This window comes from Rhinoraja longicauda, chromosome 21 (genome assembly GCF_053455715.1).
Source record: "Rhinoraja longicauda isolate Sanriku21f chromosome 21, sRhiLon1.1, whole genome shotgun sequence".
Classification (NCBI taxonomy): Eukaryota; Metazoa; Chordata; class Chondrichthyes; order Rajiformes; family Arhynchobatidae; genus Rhinoraja; species Rhinoraja longicauda.
This window is the reverse complement of record NC_135973.1, coordinates 12,016,398-12,026,409: the sequence shown is the minus strand read 5'-3', so window position 1 is coordinate 12,026,409 and position 10,012 is coordinate 12,016,398.

Here is a 10,012-nt window from a genome sequence, read left to right as displayed (position 1 = left end):
ACACAGCTGGAATGGAGCCACAGGGCCATGGCTGGACTGCTGGGCTTCTGATCCCACAGCTGGGAGCGGTGGCCTGAGCTCATAATGTGGAGGGAGTGGTCTTCAAGAGACCCGACCCAGAGCTGGAATGTTTCCTGGCCAGAGCAGGAAGGCTTTATTAACATAGTTGGAACAGAGCTGGGTCCATATGGACGAGTACCTGAAGTCATAGCTGGACAGATTCCAGAACATAGATTCATGGAGTTATACAGCACAGAAGCAGGCCCTTTGGCCCAACCTGCTCCTGCCCACTAGATGTCAACCTACACTAACCCCATTTGCCTGCGTTTGCTCCACATCTGTCCAAACATCCATGTACCCATCTAAATGTCTTTTAAACATTGTAATTGTACCCAACTCTACCACTGCCTCTGCCAGCTTGTTGCATGCACCACCACCCACTGTGTGGAAATCTAGCCCCTCCTTTTTTCATTCTTTCCCCTCTCAGCTGAAATTCATTCCCTCTGGTTTTAAGCTGCGCTGCTCTGGGGAAGAGATCGCCACATTCCCCCTTACCTATACCCTCATGATTTTATCATCTTCAAAGGTCACTGCTCAATATCCTTCACTCTGAGGAAAACTGTCCCAGCTAGTTGGGTGGCACGGTGGCACAGCAGCAGAGCTGCTGCCTTACAGCACCACAGACCCGGGTTCGATCCCAGCTACAGGTGCTGTCTGTACAGAGCTTACACTTTTCCCGTGTGACCGCGTGGGTTTTCCCCGGGTGCTCCAGTTTCCTCCCGCACTCCCAAGACGTACAAGTTTGTAGGTTAATTGGCTTCGGTAAAATTGTAAATTGTCCCTAGTGTGGAGGATAGATGGTGTTAGTTTACCGGGTGGTCGCTGGTCGGCACGGACTCGGTGGACCAATGGACATGTTTCTGCTCTGCATCTCCAAACTAAATTGAACTCTCCAATCTTCCTTATAGCTCAAGCCCCCCATGTCAGGCAAGGTTCATGTGAATCTTTCCACTGCCTTCTAGAGCTCACCCTCATTCCTTCTACAGCGTGGTAAACTGCACTGTACACAAAGTTGCAATCCAAGTGCAAACTTGCCCTAATAATGCCAGTTCTTGCATGTGGGAGTAGCCCACAGAAATATCCCCAGCAGGATTCTGCTGGTATTTTTCGATGTCCCTGAATATTTGCTGGTCATTCCCTGCCTGGTATGTGTTTGTCCTCAATCGCACCTTCTCTCCCATGTTGCAGGCTACACTTCTCCATCTCAGCAGCTCAGCGACAACTGACTGAACCACACTGCTCCCTGTCCTGCTTTAAACTGCTTTAAAGTCTCCATGGAAACCAGGCAAACCAAAATCACATTACGTCCATCCAGCCCAGGCTATTTTTTCTTCCACAGCGTTTGAGGGAGGTATGGCATCGATGGACAGCACTGTGTGCCCGCCACTTGAACACAGGCGGAGAGGCACAGGGGAAGGCACAGGCGGAGGGAGAATGGGTAAGCAGGCAGGTCCATTGTTAAGCTCCACGTCACATTAGCCGTGACACCTTCGATGGGTTTTCAACCTCAGCAAATCCCCCATCAGAGGGAACTCACTCCAACTCCGTCTGAAATCACTGGGTCCTGGAGGCGGCACAGTGGCGCAGCAGGTAGAGCCACTGCTTCACAAGGCCAGAGAGGCACAGGTTCAATCCTGGCCTCTGGTGCCATCTGCGTGGAGGTTTTTAACGTTCTCCTTGTGACCACTGGGTTTGCCCTGGGTGCTCTGGTTTCCTCCCATGTCCGAAGGGTGTGCAGGTTGGTAGGTTAATTGCCCTCTGCAAATTGTCCCCAGCGTGCAGGTGAACGGTAGAATCTAGGGGGAGCTGGTGATACTGTGGGAGAATGAAAGGGGATGAATGTAGGATCAGTGTAAAATGTGTGGTTAATTTATAGACAATAGACAATAGACAATAGGTGCAGGAGGAGGCCATTCGGCCCTTCGAGCCAGCACCGCCATTCAATGTGATCATGGCTGATCATTCTCAGTCAGTACCTCGTTCCTGCCTTCTCCCCATACCCCCTGACTCCGCTATCCTTAAGAGCTCTATCTAGCTCTCTCTTGAATGCAATCAGAGAATTGGCCTCCACTGCCTTCTGAGGCAGAGAATTCCACAATTTGTGGTCCGAACAGCCTGTGTCCCTGTTATATTTGTCCAAGGGTCTATGATGCTGCCAAAAACACAGCAGCCTACTTGCACAGAAAACCCCCACAAACTGCAAATCTCTAAGGGTCTCCCTCTGATTTGATTGTGGAGTCAACTGATAGAAGAATATTGGCCGAGGATATTGACTGAATCATATCCTGATCTCTACGACTTAAACCACCAGAAGGGTCGTATCCTGCCTCCTTCGTATCCTCTCAGTCTCAAGAAGGGTCTCAAGCAGAGATGTCACCTGTTCCATTTCTCCAGAGATGCTGCCTGACCCGGTGAGTTACTCCGGCATCTTGGGTCGATCTTGGGTGTAAGCCAGCGCCTGCAGTCTCTTCCTACACACCAGAAGGGACTTCAGTTAATATCCCACTGGTAATAAAAACCTCTTCACCGTGAGTGTGCATCAGATCACTGACTTCCACCGACATTGTTCTATGATCATCAGCCTTCATGTAATCAGCTGGAATACAACTCCCCCCCTCGCTCATTAATACATGCTGCGTCATCAATGACTTTCATTGCTCAGTTATTCAGTGCTGGACTGCTAATGGCCTGGTGAAGCAGCCAAAAGCAAAGTCACAGTTTAGACTTTAGACTTCAGAGATGCAACAAGGAAACAGGCCCTTCGTGGTCACGGGGAGAACGCACAAACTCCGTACAGACAGCACCCGTAGTCGGGATCGAACTCAGGTCTCTGGCGCTGCAAGGCAGCAACTCTACCGCTGTGCCATTGGTTGCTCTCCCAGGTGGACGTCCTTCAGCCCAGTCCCCATCTCAACCACACCCACAGGCCTGCCTTGCTCCCTGATGCCAACACTGCTGGAGGTTGCAGGGTCAGGAGCTCTCAGCAGTGCCAGCTTCCCACATCTTCACGTTTAAACTGCTTGCTGCACACAAAAGGAATCTTGGCATATCTCCTACCAATGCCTTTTCACCAATTCTTCACCACTGGCAGCTGCCCACCATCACCTATGTCTCCAACACAACCTCTCTCCCATCTGCCATTGTGTATCTACAGTAAATTCTCCATTGTTACCCCACTACAAGTACACAGCACTGTAACTCCACCACTTCCATCTCTCCACCATCACCTCTGCATCGTGTTTCTATCCATCCATCATATATATATATATATATCCCTCCCTCTCCCTCTCCCTCTCCCTCTCCCTCTCCCTCTCCCTCTCCCTCTCCCTCTCCCTCTCCCTCTCCCTCTCCCTCTCCCTCTCCCTCTCCCTCTCCCTCTCCCTCTCCCTCTCCCTCTCCCTCTCCCTCTCCCTCTCCCTCTCCCTCTCCCTCTCCCTCTCCCTCTCCCTCTCCCTCTCCCTCTCCCTCTCCCTCTCCCTCTCCCTCTCCCTCTCCCTCTCCCTCTCCCTCTCCCTCTCCCTCTCCCTCTCCCTCCCTCCCTCCCTCTCCCTCCCTCTCCCTCCCTCCCCCTTCCTCTCCCCTCCCCCTCCCCCTACCCTCTCTCTCTCTCCCCTTCCCCACCCCCCCCTCTCTCTCCCTCTGTCCCCCTCTGTCTGGTATTGATGCCCCTCTGTCCCCCTCTATCTGGTATTGATGCCCCTCTGTCCCCCTCTGTCTGGTATTGATGCCCCTCTGTCCCCCTCTGTCAGGTATTGATGCCCCTCTGTCTCTCTCTCACAAGCTCTCTGTTTTTCTGTGTTACATTCTGTCTGTTTCTTGCATTAGCTCAGACAGCAAACAGAAAAATCAGGTTGCCCCAAATATCTGTGCTGGTTACAATTGCTTCGTTCCCCCTGCTGTCACGTACAATCCTTCACCTTCAAGCAGTTATAATCAGCCGATACCCAGGCACCTCAACCACTGTCTGTACAGACCCACCAAAATCATTTGTCTTCATCTAACCTTTAAATATAATTTCTGGAGCGATTCTGGGCACTTGTTTCCTGCTATTCTTCTGCTTTTTTTTTATTAAACAATTGTCAGGCTTGTTTCTGTTTAATTGATGATGTGATTCTTGCCCTTTTCTCCATTGATTCCACTGGAAAAGTTAAGTCCCAGCACATATTGATTGCTTGCCTAACCTTTAATGTATTAGAGTTGCTGGTTATCAGTCAGTGTTGTTTAATTGTCATGTCAATGTCCTTGGTGCCTTGGGCCACTGAGATCCTCTGATCACTGCTGGCCTGAGGTTACTCAGGTCCTCAGATCACTGGGGACTCGAATCCCCAAAAGAACTGAGCCTTTCTCCAAAGGCTAGTTCTTGGATTCTTGGACTCCTTGGTTTATTGCAGCTCATTGATCATGAGGATCTTGGATTACTGGATCTTGGATCACAGATCCTCAACACGCTGGGACGTTCGGTTAGCTGGGAACATTGGATGGGTTGACTCACTTGGATCATTGGCCTTTTAGATCCCTTGATCTCCCTGACTCTAATCCTCCAGATCCTTCACATTGGCCCACTTCTCTAAAGGGTGTGATGTGAAGCGTAATGTGCTGTTGGTGGTGTGCCCATGCCTTTGCTTGGAGTTTTACTGGAATCACTATTGAGTTAGATATTCACAAAGAAATCTAGGGACCAAGAGGCTCTGAGGTTCAACTTCTCTTACTCCTTCTCCAGCTCCTGCTCCTCAGTAAATGGCCCTCCAATAATGATTGTATAGGGAAAGGCATTCGATCCTCACTCCGGGTGCTTGTCGGTATGGCGTTTGTACGTTCTCCCCGTGACCTGCGTGGGTTTCTTCGGTTTCCTCCCACGCTCCAAAAACGTACAGGTTTGTAGGTTAATTTGCTTGGTGTAAATGTAAAATTGTCCCTAGGGTAGTGTGTTAAGGTGTGGGGATCGCTGGTCAGGGCGGACTTGGTGGGCTCAAAGGTCTGTTTCCGCGCTGTATCTCTAAACTAAAAAATCCAATAAAAATCTCCTTCCCTTGGCTCTTCACTATCTTTTCCAAACATCTTGTATCGGTGAGTTCTTAGATCCCTGCCATTCCCCTTTCCTGAGCCAGATTGTTAACAATATCACAACGGTGGCGCAGCGGTAGAGTTGCTGCCTTACAGCGAATGCAGCGCCAGAGACCCGGGTTCCATCCCGACTACGGGCGCCGTCTGTACGGAGTTTGTACGTTCTCCCCGTGACCTGCGTGGATTTTCTCCAAGATCTTCGGTTTCCTCCCACACTCCAAAGACGTATAGTTATGTAGGTTGATTGGCTTGGTAAATGTAAAACGTGTCCCTAGTGGGTGTAGGATAGTGTTAATGTGCGAGGATCGCTGGGCGGTGCGGACTCGGTGGCCCAAAGGGCTTGTTTCCGCGCTGTATCTCTAAACAATATCACAAACCCCATCTGATCAAATGTGCCGGCATCTCGCCAACCTTATTCAATATACTTTTGTGTTTATGTCCTTGTACTGTGAACCTGTGTTAGATCTCCTTGTACTCTTTCTTAGTCTGGTCCTGTTGAGTAACTCGGTCTGATACCGTTCACCTTCCGACACTTATGGACCTTTCTTATTCCTTTCCAATGCTACCGTCCTCTAACCAATGCCCACATCACAAATTAACGTCTTCACAGGAATATTGGTCTGAGCTCAATAGAGCCAACTTAGCCAGTGGAGGCCTGTAACATATTATAGATCCACTAGACTGTAAAACCAGTACATATAACTCACAGTGGTCAAATTCATTCGGATGTAAAAACATATTGTAAATTTACTTGGCTCAAAAAGACAGTTTACGAGGATTTAAAACACACAATAAATTTGCTCCAATATAAAATGTATAAATTGGAAGGCGTAAGTCCTTGAGGATATAAAAAAAGTGTAAAATCACTAGAATATAAATTAAATAGGGTAAAATTGCCCATTGTAAATCCACCGACAGATTGAAAGGGGGAGCTGACAAGATATTTTGTGGGAGGGTTTCATGCGGAAGACTGCAGGGGGAAACTGCTTAAGAGCTTATGTAACGATCAGATAGAGAAGCAAGAAGATCACAACGAAGGTTGAAGGTCCTAAGGAAAGAGTCTTATTATTTAAAATATATACTTTATAACATAATGTATAAGATTATTAAGGGGTTGGACACGTTAGAGGCAGGAAACATGTTCCCAATGTTGGGGGAGTCCAGAACAAGAGGCCACAGTTTAAGAATAAGGGGTAGGCCATTTAGAACGGAGACGAGGAAAAGCTTTTTCAGTCAGAGAGTTGTGAATCTGTGGAATTCTCTGCCTCAGAAAGCAGTGGAGGCCAATTCTCTGAACGCATTCAAGAGAGAGCTAGATAGAGCTCTTAAGGATAGCAGAGTCAGTGGCAGTGCTGGCTCGAAGGGCCGAATGGCCTCCTCCTGCACCTATTGTCTATTGTCTATTGTCTATTGTCTATAAGCAGGGTGCCACTTTGGCACACATTGTTGCCTTGAGCCCTGAGTTCGATCCTGACTACGGGTGGCGTCCGCATGGAGTTTGTACGTTCTCCCCGTGACCGCGTGGGTTTTCTTTGCGTGCTCCGGTTTCCACCCACGCTCCAAAGGCCCAGAATTGTAGGTTAATTAGCTTCTGTTAATTGTAAATCATCCCTAGTGTGTAGAATAGTGCTAGTGTACGGGGTGATCGCTGGTCGGCACGGACTTGGTGGGCCGAAGGGCCTGTCTCCAGTCTGTATCTCTAAAGACTAAACTTTATTCATTAAAAATATATACCGGTAATGCAATAGAAACAGTGCATGTCTTTCTTTACTTCCACAGTGTCATCGAAGCAATACGTTCTATTGACGTGAGGGAAAGCCATCGAAACAACCAAGTGTTCCAAGTGAGATCAATTCAAGTGAGCTGAAGGCCCCAGATCCACAGAGCTTGGGACCTGCAGGTCTCCTTTAAGTGATACTGAAGCAGCACCTCAAGCACTATCATAGTATAAATGCCCCATGCCAGGCAGCAAGCCACGCTTTCATCAACAAAGATCCCTCTACACATTGATCATAACATCATAAGACATCGGAACGGAATTAGGCCATTCAGCCCATCGAGCCTGCTTCGCCATTCGATCATGGCTGATCTATTTTTCTCTCCCAAACCCAATCTCCTGCCTTCTCCCCATAACCTTTGACACCCTTACAAATCAAGAACCTATCAATCCCTGCTTTAAAAATACAAAATGACTTGGCCTCCACTGCCGTCTGTGGCAATGAATTCCACAGATTCACCACTGTCTCAAACTCATGGCAGATCCTGAAGCAAAATCACAGACTTCATGGAAGTGACAATAAATCCCCAATTTTTCATTGTGGCTTTATTTACAATTAAAATTTGAATTGCCCAACATGCAACGGGTTTGCTGTACACTATCACATTTCTGAGTCGGTGGATTGGGACGTGATATTGCAAACGTTTTGATGGGATGCGACAATGCATTTTTCACTTGCTGGATGATTGAGGCATCAGCAATACTACAGTTTTAACCAACTAACCTGCATGTCCTTGGAGTGCAGGAGGAATATGGAGCACCTGGAGAAAACCCACACAACACTGCAGTGTTTGATGGTGGAATGGAGAAAGGATAAGGCAAGTATTGTTGATGCTCTCTTCATCCATCAAGTGGACAGGATTCCATGGTCCTGACTTGTGCCTCCTGGATGGAGCAAGGTTTGATGGGGGTACGGAGAGGGTGCGTGGAAACTGTCTGGACATGATCAGTTATAGAGTCATAGGGTCATGCAGCAGGGAAACAGGACCTTCAGCCCAACCTGTCCACGCCGACTGTGATACCCCATCTAAGCGAGTCCCACTGGCATGTTGCAGGATGCTGACTCCTTGATCTGCTCTTGCTACCACAGTATTTCTTGCCTGCATGCAGGCATGTCCATTTCACTTTCTGAAGGGCGGTGAATGGAATTGAATGTTGTGCAATCATCAGCAAATATCAAAACAATTAAAAATCCTGCAGTTACCAGAAAACAAAAATAAAATATAAATCAGAAAATGCTGGAGATGGCAGGTCAGGATAAATTGAACTGTTTCTGTGCAAATAGAAATGTTTCAGGTTAGTCATAGAGTCATACAGTGTCTAAATAGGCCCTTCTGCCGAACTTGCCCACGCCGGCCAACATGTCCCAGCTACATTAGTACCACTTACCTGCATTTGGCCAATATCCCTCCAAACCGAACCTAGCCATGTACTTGTCTAACTGTTTCTTAAACGTTGGGAAAGTTCTTGGCTCAACTACCCCCTCTGGCAGCTTGTTCCAAACACACCATCATCCTTTGTGTGAAAAAGTTACCCCTCAGATTACTATTAAATCTTTTCCCCTTCACCTTAAACCTAAGTCCTCTGGTCCTCGATTCACCTACTCTGGGCATCTACCCGATCTATTCCTCACATGATTTTATACACCTCTATAAGATCACCACTCATCCTCCTGCGCTCCATGGAATAGACTCCCAGCCTTCTCAACCTCTCCCTGGAGCTCAGGCCCTCTTGGCCTGGCAACATCCTTGTAAATCTTCTCTGTGCCCTTTCCAGCTTGACAACATCTTTCCTGTAACATGGTGCCCAGAACTGAACACAATACTCTCAATGCGGTCTCACCAACGTCTTATACAACTGCAACATGACCTCCCAACTTCTCTACTCTGGTTGGAACTCTGTTGTGTATACTCTGTTGTGGCTGTTTAATTTAATGGAATATAAAACACGTTGTGTAAAGTCAGTGGGTCATAAGTACACAGAGTAAATGCACTGGAATACAAAAGGGATGGTAAAAAAAGTCAAGTGTAAATAGGCATAGTGTGCATGTACAGGGAAATGAAATGTAACATGGGTTTATTAGATAGGACAATAATAGTTTTTGCCTCGACAGTAATAAACGGTAGAGCTAGCTTCATCTGCAATAAATATTCTGTTTACCGAGAAATGCTATGTATTTGTTTTGGTTCTGATTAAAAATGCATTGTTGTTCAGAACTGTAGCCAATCTGTTCTGTACCGCATACTTTTTTATAGAGATTGGAAATAAGTTCTAATTTCCAGCACAGCGGTAGAGTAGCTGCTTCACAGCGCCAGAGACACGGGTTCAATCTTGACTACGGGTGCTGTCTGTATGGAGTTTGGACGTTCTCCCCGTGATCTGCATGGGTTTTCTCCAGGAGCTCCGGTTTCCTCCCACACTCCAAAGACGTACAGGTTCGTAGGCTAATCGGCTACAGTAAAAAATTGTAAACTGTCCCTAGTGTGTGTGTAGGATAGTGTAAGTGTGCGGGGGTCACTGGTCGGTGGGGACACGGTGGGCTAAAGGGCCTGTTCCCGCACGGTATCACTAAACTAAACTTAATTCAGGAAGGCATTTATAGCTGTTTTTGGCAAAGCGGTGATTTACATGTTTATGAAATGTCAATGATAAATGCAGGTTTAGATATGACTATGAGATGGTAATTTGAAAGGAATGGAAATAAATGCAGATTTTCATCAGGACTGCAATCACCATTGACTCAAATAGGTTTACAATTGAAGCAGGTTTGGACTGCTTCCATGAATATTGGGTTCAACCAGGGTGTAATAACTGCGGTGTTGGAGATGACCATAATAAATATAACATTGGACAGCTCTGTAATAAATGCAATATTGAATCAGTCTGTAATAATTACCGATCAGTGTCGGACAATATACATTTGTGCCTTTAGGTTATATCTCTGGTTTCTAACCACATTTGTTCAGCACTGTAATGACTCCTGTGTTTGGTCAGGACAGCAGTGAATACTAATTCAGACAAATATGTAAGAAAAACTGGTTTGAAGAGACAAAGGAGCATTTTCAAATATATGAATTAGAATCAGGAGTAGGCCACTCTGCCCCTCAAACC